Genomic DNA, 17,811 nt, shown 5'->3' with positions numbered 1-17,811 from the left:
ATTATAAAGTAATTGGAGATATGGAAATGATACGCCAAGAACTCTTTTTTTAAAATTAATTGCATTTACATTTGCAATTTCTTATGCATTCAATGTGTATATCTCAAATACAATTCACACCATTTTTTGAATACCTAGTACTTGTTTTTTTGTTTTTTGTCTTTTTAGGGTCGGGCTGCACCCTCTACTTAACGGAGGTTCCCAGGCTAGGAGTGGAATCAGAGTCCATAGCCATGGGCCTCTGCCACACCAACCTCCCAGCCATGTCTGCCACCTGCCCCATAGCTTGTGGCAGCAACACGGTGAGGGAGGCCAGGGATTGAACCTGAGTCATCATGGATACTAGTTGGGTTCCTAACTGGCTGAGCCACAGTGGGAACTCCTTGAACATCTAATACTTGTTTCACTCTGCTAGTGCCATAGGAAATTTAAAAAAACCCCTCACTTTGTTCTTAGTATCATGAAACTTACCAATAGGGAATATAAGGTAAATACAGTACCACATATTGCTATTACTTTTTTTTTTTTAAATGGTCACACCTGCAGCATATGGAAGATCCTGGGCCAGGGACTGAATCTGAGCCACAGCTGTGACCTAGGATGCAGCTGAACTGGCTGTGAGTGGAACTCATCCCTCCACAGCCACCTGAGCAGCTGCCCTCAGATTTTTAACTCATTACACCACAGCAGGAACTTCTTGCTATCACTTTCAAAGTGCCAGGTACTATTCCAAACACTTTAAATATATTAAGTCATTAATTTTCACACCATCCCTTTGAAGGTACTGTTAGTGTCTACATTTCACTCATGACTAAAATGTGGTACAGAGATATTAAACAACTTGGCTAAGGTGTCACGTAGCTAATATGTAGTGGAGGTAAGACTGAAATCCAGACATTGTAACATCAGACCCCAAGTGCCTAACCATTTTACTGTACTGCTACTGAGAAAGAAAAGACTGCTAATCATTAATATTTGGAATTCTAAAATTAGCACTTATCTCTCAGGAGCCACTATCTTTTTTTAAAATCCCCCTGGAAAAGTAACACAAAGAGCAGACAGCTTTATAGTCTGAAGGCCCTAAACCTTCTTTAGAGTTACATCATACCAACAGTTTTACAGATAGGGTTCTTGGAACTGTTGTTAGTAAGCACTTTATTTCTAGGCTATTCAACAGGCTTATGTGGAAGAGGAGGCTGTAAGAAATCACCAAGGAAATCACTGTTGGTTAATTCCTTCCTTCATTAAAAAAAGTCTTTTGTACATGTATAGAATGTCAGGTGGTGTTCTGAGAACTAGAAGGGGTGCAAATAAGAGTAAGACACAGTTCTTTTCCTCAAGGAGCTGTAATCTCACAGAGAAAACAGGTATTGACGGAGGATCATAATACAAAACAGAAAATGAGCTGTGTATAACAGAAGAATGAAATGCAATGCAAATTCCGAGGAGTAGAGAGACAGGTTACTTGGTGTTAAGGGTGCTTGGGTTAAGGAAAACACTTCATTATCATTTAACTTATTGTTGATGTTGAAGTATTACATCAGCATAAAATTTATCAAATTCTGGAGTTCCTGTGGCTTAGTGGTTAACGAACCCGATTAGTATCCATGAGGACGTAGGTTCGATTCCCTGGCCTTGCTCAGTGGGTTAAGGCTCTGGTGTCCGATGTAGCTCGGATCTTGTGTTGCTGTGGCTGTGGTGTGGGCTGGCAGCTGTAACTCTGATTCAACCCCTAACCTGGGAACCTCCACATGCTATGGGTGTGGCCCTAAAAAGACAAAAAAAATTTATCAAATTCCTTTTAAAAAAATGACATTCAAAAGTATATTCAGAAAAGACAGTTTTTGTTTTATTATAAGGATTGTTTGGAGTATGGAGATGGTAGTAAGCCCAAACGTCTTAAAGATGGTTTACCTCATCGCCCCAATTTGGGAGCCCCAGATTGAATGATAAAATTTTCAGAGTCAAAGGAGTGCCCTGACTGTCTGGGGGCAGTCAGAACTCTAGAAAGGGCCAAAGGTTGCTCAAGAGTAGCCAGTACCTACACAGAACTGCTCTTGCAAGATAGAGACTGTGTTCTCAACTGTGTGTGTCTGATATCCTTTAATTATGGCAAACACATGCCGCAAATATTCTGGGATGGTCTGAGCTCAGCTCTTGATTCCATTATGTCATTATGACAAGAACTGATGTTCTTGTCAATAAGATTTACAAATATGGTCACAATATTCATCTTAGTATCTAGAAAGTAGAGATCATTGTATGCTCAACAGATGTTTAATAAATAAGGAGTTGGTAAAGTCGGGAGGGGAGCTATTTGATAAGGAACTCTAAATGCTCAAGATGCTTTAATAGTAGGTAATAGGGTGCCCCTACAAGTTTTTGAGATAAAGGACAAAGTGAGAGTACATGTGACCCTTTGTCAGTAACTTAAACAAAAAATTGAAATATAAATGTGAAAATGAGGGTAATTTCTCCTAGGCTATAGGCAAAAGTATGTTGGGGTATTAAAAAGACTGGGGGGTAAAAAGTAATGAGAATGCCACTGAACTCTTAAAATTTTTTTTGTTATAGTTGATTTACATCGTTCTCTCAATTTCTGCTGTACAGCAAAGTCATACAGCTATACACCATCTCTTTATCATATTATCTTTCATCATGTTCCATCACAAGTGAATGGACATGGTTCACTGTGCTATATAGCAGGACCTCATTTTCTATCCATTCTCAATGTAACAGCTTGCATCTATTAACCCTGAACTCACAGTCCATCCCACTCCCACTCCCTCCCCCTTGGCAACCAAAAGTCTGCTGTCCTTGTTTGTGACTCTGTTTCTCTTCTGTAGATAGGTTCATCTGTGCCACATTGTAGATTCCACATATAAGTGATATCATATGGTATGTCTTCCTCTTTCTGACTTACTTCACTTAGTATGAGAGTCTCTAGTTCCATCCATGTTGCTGCAAATGGCATTATTTTGTTCTTTTTTATGGTTGAGTAGTATTCCATCCATTGTGTATATGTACCACATCTTTGTAGTCCATTCATCTGTTGGTGGACATTTAGGTTGCTTCCATGTCTTGGCTATTGTGAATAGTGCTGCAGTGAACATAGGGGTGCATGTATCTTTTTGAATGGAAGTTTTTTTGTTTTTTGTCTTTTTAGGGCCGCACCCAAGGCATATGGAGGTTCCCAGGCTAGGGGTCGAATAGGAGCTGTAGCTGTCAGCCTACGCTACAGCCACAGCAACCTGGGATCCAAGCCACGTCTGCGATCTACACCACAGCTTATGGCAATGCCAGATCCCCGACACACTGAGTGAGACCAGGGATTGAACGCATGTCCTCATGGATACTAGTTAGGTTTGCTACCACTGAGCCATGATGGAACTTGAATGAAAGTTTTGTCTGGATATATGCCCAGGAGTGGGACTGCTGGATCATATGGTAGTTCTATATTTAGTTTTCTGAAGAATTTCCATACTGTTTTCCACAGTGGTTGTACCAGTTTACATTCCCACCAACAGTGCAGGAGGGTTCCCTTTACTTCACATCCTTCCAGCATTTGTTACTTGTAGTGTTATTAATGATAGCCGTTCTGATGGGTGGGAGGTGGTACCTCATTGTAGTTTTGATTTGCGTTTCTCTAATAATTAGTGATTTTGAGCAGTTTTTCATGTGCCTGTTGGCCATCCCTATGTTTTCTTTGGGGAAATGTCTATTTAGGTCTTCTAACCATTTTTCAATTGGGTTGTTTTTTTTTTTTTGCTGTTGAGGTATTTGAATTGTTTGTTTATTTTGGAGATTAAGCCCTTGTTGGTTGCATTGTTTGAAACTATTTTCTCCCATTCCATAGGTTGTCTTTTTTTTTTTTTTAATGGTTTCCTTTGCTGTGCAAAAGCTTGTAAGTTTGATTAGGCCCTGTTTGCTTATTTTTGTTTTTATTTCTATTGCTTTGCGAGAATGACCTAAGAAAACATTTGTACAGTTGATGTTAGAGAATGTTTTGCCTATGTTCTCTTCTAGGAATTTTATGGTGTCTTGTCTTAAGTTTAAGTCTTTAAGTCACTTTGAGATTCTTTTTGTGCATGGTGTGAGCGTGTGTTCTAATTTCATTGATTTACATCGTAGCTGTCCAGTGTTCCCAGCATCACTTGCTGAAGACACTGTCTTTTCCCTCTTTTATATTCTTGCCTCCTTTGTCGAAGATTAATTGACCATAAAGTGTCTAGGATTATTTATGGTTCTCTATTTTGCTCCATTGGTCTGTATGTCTGTTTTTGTACCAGTACCACACTGTCTTGATTACTGTAGGTTTGTAGTATTGTCTGAAGTCTGGGAGAGTTATGCCTCCTGCTTGCTTTCTTTTCCTCAGGATTACTTTGGTAATTCTGGGTCTTTTATGGTTCCATATAACTTTTTGGATTGTTCTAGTTCTGTGGAAAATGTCATGGGCACATTAAATCTGTAGATTGCTTTGGGTAGTATGGCCATTTTAATGATGTTAATTCTTCCAATCCAGGAGCATGGAATATCTTTCCATTTCCTTGAATCCCCTTTAATTTTCTTGATTAATGTTTTATAGTCCTCACCATGTAAGTCTTTCACCTCCTTGGTCAGGTTTATCCCTTGGTATTTAATTTTGGGGGGGGTGATTTTAAAAAGTATTATTTTTCTATATTCCTTTTTTTTTTTCCTGTCTTTTCTAGGGCTGCACCCGTGGCATATGGAGGTTCCCAGGCTAGGGACCTAATTGGAGCTGTAGCCGCTGGCCTACACCACAGCCACAGCAACCTGGGATCCATCTGTGACCAACACCACAGCTCATGTCAACACCAGATCCTTAACCCACTGAGCAAGGCCAAGGATCGAACCTGCAACCTCATGGTTCCTAGTCGGATTTGTTAACCACTGAGTCATGACCGGAACTTCTCCTTTTCTAATATTTCATTGATAGTATACAGAAATGCAACCAGTTTCTGAATGTTAATCTTGTATCCTGCTACTTTGCTGCATTTTTTGATCAGTTTGATTAGTCTTTGTGTGGAGTCCTTAGGATTATCTCTATGTAGTATCATGTCGTCTGCATATAGTGACGATTTTGCCTCTTCCAGTTTGGATACCTTTTATTTCTTTTGTTTGATTTCTGTCGCTGGGACTTCCAATATTCTGTTGAATAAAAGTGGTGAGAGTGGGCATCCTTGTCTTGTTCCAGATTTTGGTGGGAAGGCTTTCAGCTTTTCTCCATTGAGTATTATATTGCATATGGGTTTGTCATAAATGGCTTTTTTTTTTTTTTTTGGTCTTTTTAGGGCCACACCCTCGGCCTATGGAGATTCCCACACTAGGGGTCAAATTGAAGCTGTAGCTGCTGGTATAGCCCACAGCCACAGCAACACTGGATCCGAGCCACATCTATGATCTACAGCACAGCTCACAGCAACACCAGATTCTTAACCCACTGAGTAAGGCCAGGGATCAAACCTGTGTCCTCATGGATGCTAGTCAGATTTGTTTCTGCTGAGCTGTGATGAAATTCCCTGTTATGTTAAGATATGTTCCCTTTATATCACTTTGGTGAGAATCTTGTCATAAATCAATGTTGGATTTTGTCAAATGCTTTTTCTGCATCTATTGAGAAGATCATGTGGTTTTTGTCTTTTCTTTTGTTAATGTGGTGTATGACATTGATTGATTTGCATATGTTGAACTATCCTTGAGATGCTGGGATGAATCCCACTTGGTTGTGGTATATGACCTTTTTTATATGTTGTTGGATTTAGTTGGCTAAAATTTTTTTGAGACTCTTTGCATCTATATTAATTAAAGATATTGGCCTATAATTTTCATTTTTTTGGTAGTTCTTTGTCTGGTGTTGGTATCAGGGTCATGGTGGCTTCAAAATGTTTTTGGGAGTGTTCCTTCTTCTTCAGCCTTTGCGAAAAGTTTAAGAATGGATATAAGTTCTTCTTTATATGTTTGGTAGAATTCTCCTATGAAGCCATCTGGTCCTGGACTTTTGTTTGTGGGAGTGTTTTTATTACATACTCAAATTCATTTCCAGTGATGTGTCTGTTTAAATGATCTATTTCTTCTTGATTCAGTTTTTGTGGGCTGTAAGCCTCTGGAAAGTTGTCCATTTCTTCTAGATTATCAAATTGGTTGGCATATAATTGTTTGTAGCATTCTCTTATGGTTTTTTTTTGTATTTTTGCAGTGTCCATTGAGATTTCTCCTTTTTAATTTCTTTTATATTTGAGTTATTTCTCTCCTCTTCTTCTTGAGTCTTGCCAGAGATTTGTCAATTTTTTTTGCCCTTTGAAAGAACCAGCTCTTGGTTTTACTGATTTTTTCTATTGTTTTTAAAAAAATATCTGTTTTATTGATTTCTTCTCTGATCTTTATGATTTCCTTCCTTCTGCTGACTTTAGGTTTTTTGCTTGTTCTTTTTCTAATTCTTTTAGGTGTTAGGTTAAGTTGTAGATTTGATATTTTTCTTCTTTTCTGAGGAAAACGTGTATTGCTGTGAACTTCCTTCTGAGCACGGCTTTTGTGGCATCTCATAGATTTTTACTGGTTATGTTTTCAATTGTCATTTTCTTGAGGTATTTTTAAAGTTTCCCTTTTGATTTCTTTTTTGACCCTTTGGTTTTTAAGTAGCATGTTGTTTAGTCTCTATGTAGTCAGCTTTTTTCTCATTTTTTTTCTCTTGGTTGATTTCTAGTTTCATGTCATTGTGGTCAAAGAAGATCCTTGAAATAATTTCAATACTCAATTTGTTGAGGTTAGTTTTGTGCCCCAGTATGTGGTCAGTCCTTGAGAATGTTCCATGTGCACTTGACAAGAATGTATATTCTGATTTTTTTTGCATGTAATGTCCTCAAAATATCAATTAAGTCTAACTGATCTGTTGTGTCATTTAGGGTCTCTGTTGCCTTATTCATTGATTTTCATCTAAAGAATCTGTCCATTGATGTGAGTGGGTTTTAAGTCTCCTACTATTATTGTATTCCCATCAATTTCTACTTTTATGTATGTTCATATTTATTGCATGTATTTGGGTGCTCCTATATTAGGGCATATATATTGATGAGGGTAATATCCTCTTCTTGAATGGATCCTTTTATCATTAAATAGTGTCCTTCTTTGTCTTTCTTTATGGCCTTTGTTTTAAAGTCATTTTGTCTGATATGAGTATTGAAATTCCTGCTTTCCTGTTTTTTCAATTCACATGAAATATCTTTTTCTATCCTCTCACTTTTAATTTATATGTGTCCTTTGCCCTAAGGTAAGTCTCCTGTAGATAGCATATTATTCAGTCTGCTATTCTATGTCTTTTGATTGGAGCATGCAGTCCATTGACATTTAAGGTAATTATTGATAAATATATATTTATTGCCATGTAAAATCTTATTTTCCGGTTGATTCTATTCCTTTGTTCATTTCTTTTTTTTGGTTGGATGATTTCCTTTTATGTTTGTGGCCTCTTCTTTTTAGTTCTTTTGAATGTGTTTTTTTGGTTTTGATTTGTGGTTGTCCTGTTTTTCAAGTATGTTAACCCCTTCCTGTATCTGTTTGCTTTAGCTTGATAGTCATATGGGTGCAAACACATTGTAAAAAAAAGAATCTAGATTTTCTTACTTTTCTTACCCACATTATATGATTTTGATGTCCTTTTTTATATTTTCATGTTTATCCTTTTGCAGTTCCTTATGTTTATCATTGCTTTTACAAATAGTTTTTTTTCCTTTTTGATCTGTACATTGGCTTAAGTGATTACTTTCCAGTTGTGATTTCCTCCAACCTGTATCTTCTTACTTCTTTTTTATTTAGAGGAACCCTTTCGATATTTATTTTAGAATGGGTTTAATATTGCTGTATTCCTTTAGTTTTTGTTTGTTGGAGAAATTCTTTATTTCTCTTTCTCTTTTAAATGATAATCTTGCTGGATAGGGTATTTTGGGTTACAAAATTTTCCCATTTAGAACTTTGAATATATCTTGCCACTCTCTTCTGGACTGTAATGTTTCTGTAGAGAAATCAGCTGATAGCCTTATGCATGTTCCCTTATAATTAACTTTTTGTGTAATTAATTTTTTGTTTTCCTCTTGCTGCCTTTAGAATCCTCTCATCTTTATTTTTTGCCATTTTTATTGTAATATGTCTTGGTGTGGGTCTGTTTGGGTTCAGCTTGTTTGAGGCCCTCTGTGGTTCCTGTATCTTGATACCTTTTTCCTTTAGACTTGGAAAGTTTTCAGCCGTAATTTCTGCAAGTATATTTTCAATCCCCTTTTCTTTTTCTTCACCTTCTGGAATCCCTACTATGTGTAGATTGGCTCATTTTATATTATCACATAAATCTCTTAAATTGCCATCATTTTTTTTCATTTGGTTTTCTGTCTGCTGTCCTGATTGGGTGATTTCCATTATTCTATCTTCCAAATCACTTTTTCATCCCTCTACATTCTTCATTCTTGTCTTCAATGCCTTTAACTCTTCTGGCAACTCTGCCAATAAATTTTCCAATTTTTCTTGGCTTTTCTTTATATTTTTTTGTTCCTTTCTAAAGTAATCTATGTTACTGTTCATTTCTTCTCAATTCCTTCAGTATTTTCATTATCTTCCTTCACCCCCATCGTTTTAGGAGCACACCTACCACATATGGAAGTTCCTAGGCTAGGGGTCGAATCGGAGTTGTAGCTGTCAGCATATGCCACAGCCATAGCCATAGCAATGCCAGATCCGAGCTGTGCCTGTAACCTATACCACAGCTCATGGCAATTCTGGACCCACTGAGTGGAGCCAAAGATTGAACCTGTGTCCTCAAGGATACTAATTGGGTTTGTTACTGCTGCGCCACAACAAGAACTCTTCCCTCTCTCCTTTTTGAACTCTGAGGCTGTTATAGTGCAGAGGTCTGTTTCATTGTTTGCTCCTTTGGGGGATTTCTCCAATTCTTTTAACTGGGAATGGTTCCTGAGCTTCTTAATTTTACTCATATTTTTCTTATTCTGTGAGTTTAGGGAAAACAAATGCTGTAGTCTTGGAGGGCTATTTGTATGCAAGAGTGCCCTTGGTTTGTGAGGGCTTACTGTTTTTTTGGCGTGGGGGCTACTTTTGGTTTGGCTGCTTGCTGTCTCTTTCCTCAGTGTGTGCAGGCTCTTATATTCTTGACAGGAGCTGTGCCATTGTAATGCCTGCACTTGTTTCCAGGAAGATGGAGGCATTGGGCAGGGCCAGAAGCCAGGTAAGGACCTGCAGGGAGGTGCCCCAGGCTGCTCCGGGTTTCAGGGCCCTGGGAAGTGGCACTGACCCTCAGGGAGGTATAGGTTGTGCCCAGAGCCTTTGGCAGCAGCAACAGCAGGGCGTATGTGTTCCCAGGGGAGTAAGGGCAGTGGATGGTACTCGATTGCATGTTCTCCACTGCTGCGACTCCGGAGATGACTAGGGCCATAGGTGGTGCCTATTCACAGACCCCTAGTGGTGGTGGCCTGGGCCTACCTATGTAGTCTGAGATGGCTGCAGAAGTTGTGGCTTGTGCAAGAGGCACCCCGTTGCCAGAGAGCCTTTTCATGCATAGAGAAAGATACTCCTACAGTGGTCCTGCCCTTCCTCCTCTCAGCCTCCCTGACAATGGCACCTTGCTTGTCCTGTGGCCCCAATCCTCCTCCCATGCTCCCTTGGCTGTGGCACTCCTCTCCCCAGCCTGTGGTGCACTGCTCCCTAGCTGCTCAGGCTGTATCCATACAGCCAACCCTAGTCCTTTCCCTGGAACTGATCAATGAAGAATGAGTGTCAGTGCCCAGCCCCCGCCTGAGTGTCTGAGGGAGGTGGTACTGATGTCTGTGTGGCTCTCTTTCTGCTTTGCCCTCCTCAGTCCAGCTGCTGCAGTTTTCTCTGAGGCTTAGAGGTTCCCCCTCTGGGACCATGGCCTTCCAGATTGTGGGTTCCTCTCCTCTTTCACATGTCCCTCTCAGGAGTGCTGGTCCTGTCCTGATTCCATTTTTTTTCCTGTTCTCTCTCTCTTTTTTCCTGCTTCTGTTCTGCCCAGTTATGTGGAAGGTTTCTTGCCCTTTTTGGAGGCTTAGGTCTTCTGCCAGCATTCAGTAGATGTTCTGTGTCAGTCATCCTACAGGTAGATGTGTGTGTGTGTGTGTGTGTGTGTGTGTGTGTGTGTGTGTAGTTTGTGCATTTTATTTTTTTATTTTTAAATTTTTTGAAATTGTTATTTCCCCAATACATTTTTTTTCTGCTGTACAGCATGGTGACCCAGATACACATACATGTACACATTCTTTATTCTCCCATTATCATGCTCCATCATAAGTGACTAGACATAGTTCCCAGTGCTACACAGCAGGATCTCATTGCTAATCCATTCCAATAGTTTGCATCTGTTAACCCCAAGCTCCCCATCCACCCCACTCCCTCCCCTCCCCCTTGGCAACCACAAGTCTATTCTCCAAGTCCTTGCTTTTCTTTTCTGTGGAAAGGTTCATTTGTGCTGTATATAGATTTTTTTTGATGTGTTTGTGGGAGAAGGTGAGTGCCATGTCTTTCTCCTCTGCCATTTGATCCTTTCCCTGCCCCCAAACACTTTTTGTCCTTTCCATATCCTGTTGGTGACCTCCAGTGGAAGAGAATCTATGCACCCGTTTTGCTTACAATACATATCTCTTGGGGCAACTACCAGGCACACAATTCCCATTCACTGTGAGAGGCTCCAGTGCATAGGGACAAGATCCCAGATGCGTTCTCACACTTAAGTAACTTCCCCCTTGCCTCCCACCAGTTGATCCAGAGGTAGGCATCCAACTAAAATTGATACAATCATAGTCTCTCCCAGGAATTTGAAACTCATAACCAAGCAGCACAGAGGTTGGAAATTGCTAGAAGTGAGTTAGTGAGAATGTGTCCAGAAGAGAAGACCCTCCCACTGCTGCTTCTCAGACCTCGGATCTGTCAGTCCCTTCCCTTCCCACAACTTGGGTCTTCTCTTCCTTCCAACCCTTTTGCTTGTGTTTCAGCCATCCAGTTGAGGGACGTTGAGGCTGTTTCTAGTTTTGGGTGATTATGGAGTATGATTGCTGGGTAGTATGGTAAATGTATTTTTGACTTTATAAGGAACATGCAGAGTGTTTTCAAAAATGGGTATATCATTTTGCATTCCAGTCACCAATTTAAGAGTGTTACTGTTGCTCTACATCCTTTCCAATATTTGGTATTGTCAGTTTTTTGTTTTGCTTTTAGCCTTTATAATAAGTATGTATCTTACTGATTTTTGTTGGATTTTTAATGATGTTGAACTTCTTTTCCTGTGGTTCTTTGTCATCTATTTAACATTTTTGGTGAAGTGTCTTTCCAAATCTCTTGACTGTTTTTTTTTTTTTAAATTGGCTAGTTTGCCTTATCATTGAGTTTTGAGAGTTCTTTTTAAACTCTGGATATAAGTCTCTTTTCAGTTATGTGATTTATAAAAATTTTCTCCCAGTCAGTAGCTTGCCCTTCCATTCTCTTGAATTTTGCAGAGTTTTTAATTTGATAAAATTTAATTTATCAAGTTTATATTTTATGAATTATACTCTTGGTGTCATCTTTCAGACCCTTGGCCTAACTCAAGATCACCAAAGATTTTGTCCTGTGTTTTATAGGGAAAGAAGTTTTATTGTTTATGCTTAGGTCTATGGTCCATTTAGAATTGATTTTTGCATAAAGTATGAGGTATGGATTGAGATTCATTATTTTGTTTATGGATGTCTAATTGTTCTGATACACTTTGTTAGAAAGACTTTCTTCATTGAATTGTCTTTGCACTTTTGTCAAAAATTAGTTACCCATTTTTGTGTGGATCAGTTTCTTGACTTTATATTCTGCTTCATTGATCTATGTCTTCATCCTTTCACCTATAACATACTGTCGTCTTTATTAGCTTTATAGTAAGTCTTACAATCTAGTAGTTTAAATCCTCCAACTTTATTCTTCTTTTTTAAAATGGCTTTGGAAATTCTGGTTATGTTGCCTTTTCATATACATGTTATAATTACCTTTTTTTTTTTTTTGCAAAAAATCCTCCTAGTATTTTAATTGGCATTGTGTTAAATCTTTAGATTAATTTGGGAAAAATTGTCGTCTTAGCAACATTGACTCTTAGAATCCATGAACATGCCATCTATCTATCTATCTATCTATCTATCTATCTATATCTATCTTTCCATTTATTTGTTTCCTTTGATTTGTTTTATTGCTATTTTATAGTTTTCAGTATATAGATACTACACATATATTATTTTAAAACCTAAACATTTCATGTTTTTGTATGATTTTGATTTCTGATTATTCATTTCTGGTATGGAGACATACAGTTGTTTTTTATTTATTTATTTTTATTTTTTATTTTATTTTATTTTTTTTTGGTCTTTTTGCCATTTCTAGGGCCACTCCTGCGGCATATGGAGTTTCCCAGGCTACGGGTCTAATTGGAGCTGTAGCTGCCGGCCTACGCCAGAGCCACAGCAACGCGGGATCTGAGCCGCATCTGCAACCTACACCACAGCTCACGCAATGCCAGATCCTTAACCCACTAAGCAAGGCCAGGGATTGAACCTGCAACCTCATGGTTCCTAGTCGGATTTGTTAACCACTGAGCCACAACGGGAACTCCTACAATTGTTTTTTAAATTGATCTTGTATACTGTGACTTTAATAAACTCATGTATTAGTTCTAGGAGCTTTTTTGTAGATTCTTTGTGATTTTTCATGTAGATAATCATGCTGCCTATGAATAGAAATAGCTTTATTTATTACTTTCCAATCTGTATGCTTTTTATTTCTTTTTCTTTCCTTAGTGCACTGGCTGGGATTTTCAGGATAATGTTGAATAAGGGTAGTGAGAGCAGAATACAATCTTAGGAGAAGAACCTTCAGTTATTCAACATTAATTATGTTAACTGTAGGTTTTTTTTTTTGTGGAAGTTCTTTATTGTTTGAGGGAGCCTCTAGGAGCAGAGGATGGCTTCCAGCCAATAGCCGGCAAGAATCCATGGTCTTGGGAGTTCCCGTTGTGGCGCAGTGGTTAACGAATCCGACTAGGAACCATGAGGTTGCGGGTTCGGTCCCTGGCTTTGCTCAGTGGGTTAACGATCCGGCGTTGCCGTGAGCTGTGGTGTAGGTTGCAGACGCGGCTCGGATCCTGCGTTGCTGTGGCTCTGGTGTAGGCCGGTGGCTATGGCTCCGATTGGACCCCTAGCGTGGGAACCTCCATATGCCGCGGGAGCGGCCCAAGAAATAGCAAAAAAAAAAAAAAGACAAGAATCCATGGTCTTCAGTCTAACAGCCACAGGTAATGAGTTTAGCCAGTACTTTGAGTGAGCTTGGAATTGTATTCTCCCTTAATGATATTAGTTTCCTATTGCTTCTCTAACAAAATTTCGCAAACTTAGTGACTTAAAACAGTACAAATTTATAATCTCAAATTCTGAAGATGAATCCAAAATGGATCTTATGGGACTGAACATCAAGGTCAGCAGGCCTGTATTCCGTCTGATGGTTCTGGGGAAGACTCCATTCCTTGCCTTTTCCATCTTCTAGAGCTTTTCCAGCTCCTCTATCCTTTGTCTCCAAAGCCAGCAATGGCTGGTCAAATCTTTTTCACATTGCATTACTCTGACTTCTTCTTACATTGTCGTATCTCCCCTCTGACTCATCTGCATGCCTCTTTCTCTTTCTTTTATTTATTTTTTTTAATGGCTGCCCCTGCTGCATATGGAAGTTCCCAGGCTCGGGGTTGAATCAGGGCTACAGCTGCAGGCCTACAATGTGGCAAAGCTGGATCTGAGCTCTGTGACCTATGCTGCAGCTTGTGATAACAACTGGATCCTTAACCCAATGAGCGAGGCCAGGGATTGGACCCGCATGCTCATGGACCCTCATGGGTCTGCTGAGCCACAATGGAGCTCCCCCTATTCTCTTATAATCTAGAATAATCCCTATTTTAAGATCCTTAATTTGGTCATGTCTGCAAAGCCACTTTGCCGAGTAAGATAACATATTTATAAATTCTAGGGATTAGGATCCCCTATTCCTATTATTAGGTTGGCATATTTCAAGGGCCATTATTCTGCCTACCAACCAGTCAGACCTTCATATGAGAACATAGCCCATTCAGCAACTTGACTGCAGCCACATAGCATCCAGCTAAATCATGTGGAAACTCTTAACCCACAGAAAGTTGGAGATAGTGTGTTGTTTTAAATCACTGTTGTGATTTATTAAAGCATAGAAAACTAGTACAGTGGGCATATAGTTGTTCATAATGCTTATTCTTTTCAACATCAGCCGTTTCTTTAGTGGTGTCCCTTATTTCATTCTAGATATTGGGAATTTGTGTCTTTTTTTTTTTTTTTTTTAACCCTTTTGGGCAGTCTGGCTAGAGGTTTGTCAATTTTCTTGATCATGCCAAAGAATCAGTCTTTGTTTTCATTGATTTTTCTCTATTGGTTTCTTTTCTTTCTCATTTTTTTTTTTTTTTTTTTTTGCCATTTCTTGGGCCGCTCCTGCGACATGTGGAAGTTCCCAGGCTAGGGGTCCAATTGGAGTTGTAGCCACTGGCCTACACTATAGCCACAGCAACGCAGGATCCGAGCCGCATCTGTGATCTATACCACAGCTCACAGCAATGCTGGATCCCTAACCCACTGTTTTTTTATTTTATTTAAAAATTTTTTATTGTTTTTATTATTTTTTGCTTTTGAGGGCCACGCCTCCAGCATATGGAGGTTCCCAGAATAGGGATCAAATAGGAGCTGAAGCTGCGAGCCTACACCATAGCCATAGCAATGCCAGATCCAAGCTGCATCTGTGACCTATAGTATGGTCTACAGCAACGACAGGTCATATCCCGCTGATCAAGGCCAGGGGTTGAACCTCCATCCTCATGGATACTAGTTGGATATGTTACCACTGAGCCTCAATGGGAACTCCTCTTTTATGTTTTTTTTTTTTTTATTTTCCCACTGTACAGCAAGGGGATCAGGTTATCCTTACATGTATACATTACAATTACAGTTTTTCCCCCACCCTTTCTTCTGTTGCAACATGAGTATCTAGACATAGTTCTCAATGCTATTCAGCAGGATCTCCTTGTAAATCTATTCTAAGTTGTGTCTGATAAGCCCAAACTCCCAATCCCTCCCACTCCCTCCCCCTCCCATCAGGCAGCCACAAGTCTCTTCTCCAAGTCCATGATTTTCTTTTCTGAGGAGATGTTCATTTGTGCTGGATATTAGATTCCAGTTATAAGTGATATCATATGGTATTTGTCTTTGTCTTTCTGGCTCATTTCACTCAGGATGAGATTCTCTAGTTCCATCCATGTTGCTGCAAATGGCATTATGTCATTCTTTTTTATGGCTGAGTAGTATTCCATTGTGTATATATACCACCTCTTCCAAATCCAGTCATCTGTCGATGGACATTTGGGTTGTTTCCATGTCTTGGCTATTGTGAATAGTGCTGCAATGAACATGCGGGTGCATGTGTCTCTTTTAAGTAGAGCTTTGTCCGGATAGATGCCCAAGAGTGGGATTGCGGGGTCATATGGAAGTTCTATGTATAGCTTTCTAAGGTATCTCCAAACTGTTCTCCATAGTGGCTGTACCAGTTGACATTCCCACCAGCAGTGCAGGAGGGTTCCCTTTTCTCCACAGCCCCTCCAGCACTTGTTATTTGTGGATTTATGAATGATGGCCATTCTGACTGGTGTGAGGTGGTATCTCATGGTAGTTTTGATTTGCATTTCTCTTATAATCAGCGATGTTGAGCATTTTTTCATGTGTTTGTTGGCCATCTGTATATCTTCTTTGGAGAAATGTCTCTTCAGGTCTTTTGCCCATTTTTCCATTGATTGATTGGCTTTTTTGCTGCTGGGTTGTATAAGTTGTTTATATATTCTAGAGATTAAGCCCTTGTCAGTTGCATCATTTGAAACTGTTTTCTCCCATTCTGAAAGTTGTCTTTTTGTTTTCTTTTGGGTTTCCTTTGCCGTGCAAAAGCTTTTCAGTTTGATGAGGTCCCATGGGTTTATTTTTGCTCTAATTTCTATTGCTTTGGGAGACTGACCTGAGAAAATATTCATGATGTTGATGTCAGAGAGTGTTTTGCCTATGTTTTCTTCTAGGAGTTTGATGGTGTCCTGTCGTGTATTTAAGTCTTTCAGCCATTTGGAGTTTATTTTTGTGCATGGTGTGAGGGTGTGTTCTAGTTTCATTGCTTTGCATGCAGCTGTCCAGGTTTCCCAGCAATGCTTGCTGGATAGACTTTCTTTTTCCCATTTGATGTTCTTGCCTCCCTTGTCAAAGATTAATTGACCATAGGTGTCAGGGTTTATTTCTGGATTCTCTATTCTGTTCCATTGGTCTGTCGGTCTGTTTTGATACCAGTACCCCACTGTTTTGATGACTGTGACTTTGTAGTATTTCTTGAAGTCTGGGAGAGTTATGCCTCCTGCTTGGTTTTTGTTTCTCAGGATTGCTTTGGCGATTCTGGGTCTTTTGTGGTTCCATATAAATGTTTGGATTGTTTGTTCTAGTTCTGTGAAAAATGTCCTGGGTAATTGGATAGGGATTGCATTGAATCTGTAGATTGCTTTGGGTAGTATGGCCATTTTCACAATATTGATTTTCCCAATCCAGGAACATGGAATATCTTTCCATTTCTTTACATCTCCTTTGATTTCTTTGATTAAAGTTTTATAGTTCTCGGCATATAGGTCCTTTACCTCCTTGGTCAGGTGTATTCCGAGGTATTTGATTTTGTGAGGTGCAAGTTTAAAAGGTATCGTATTTTTGTATTCCTTTTCTAATGTTTCATTGCTGGTATACAGAAATGCAACTGACTTCTGAATGTTAATCTTATATCCTGCTACTTTGCTGAATTTATTAATCAGTTCAAGTAGTTTTGGGGTTGAGTCCTTAGGGTTTTCTATGTATAGTATCATGTCATCTGTGTACAGTGACAGTTTGATCTCTTCTCTTCCTATATGGATGCCTTTTATTTCTTTTGTTTGTCTAATTGCTGTGGCTAGGACTTCCAAAACTATGTTGAAGAGCAGTGGTGAGCGTGGGCATCCCTGTCTTGTTCCAGATTTGAGTGAGAAGGCTTTCAGGTTTTCCCCATTGAGGATTATATTTGCTGTGGGTTTATCATAAATGGCTTTGATGATATTCAGGAATGTTCCCTCTATACCCACTTTGGCGAGGGTCTTGATCATGAATGGATTTGGACTTTGTCAAATGCTTTTTCTGCATCTATTGAGATGATCATATGATTTTTGACTTTTTTTTTTGTTAATGTGGTGTATGATGCTGATTGATTTGCGTATGTTGAACCATCCTTGTGAACCTGGGATGAACCCAACCTGGTCATGGTGTATAATTTTTTTGGTATGTTGTTGGATTCGGTTGGCTAAGATTTTGTTGAGAATTTTTGCATCTATATTCATCAATGATATTGGCCGATAGTTTTCTTTTTTGGTGGTATCTCTGCCTGGTTTTGGAATGAGGGTGATGGTGGCGTCATAGAATGTCTTTGGGAGTATTCCTTCTTCTTCAACCTTTTGAAAGAGTTTAAGGAGGATGGGCACCAATTCCTCTTTATATGTTTGGTAACATTCACCTGTGAAGCCATCTGGTCCAGGGCTTTTATTTGTAGGGAGTGATTTTATGACCTCTTCAATTTCATTTCTAGTGATCGGTCTGTTCAGTTGGTCTGTTTCTACTTGATTCAGTTTTGGCAGGCTGTAAGATTCTAGAAAAG

At 39.3% G+C, this 17,811-nt stretch overlaps 1 protein-coding gene across 4 annotated transcripts in view; it reads left to right on the top strand.

The window, feature by feature from the left end:
• The window catches only part of LOC146407083 (uncharacterized), a 203,646-nt gene that overhangs the window by 38,764 nt on the left and 147,071 nt on the right, over positions 1–17,811 (top strand). The gene's annotated exons all lie outside the window — the stretch shown is intronic.

The sequence above is a fragment of the Sus scrofa genome, chromosome 1 (genome assembly GCF_054392235.1).
Source record: "Sus scrofa isolate SSC_HxYL_T2T_F1_AM1 chromosome 1, Sscrofa_HxYL_maternal_Yorkshire_Landrace_v2.0, whole genome shotgun sequence".
NCBI classification, from domain to species: Eukaryota; Metazoa; Chordata; class Mammalia; order Artiodactyla; family Suidae; genus Sus; species Sus scrofa.
Note: the sequence above shows the minus strand (reverse complement) of the source record. Positions and strands in the feature narration are given on the sequence as shown.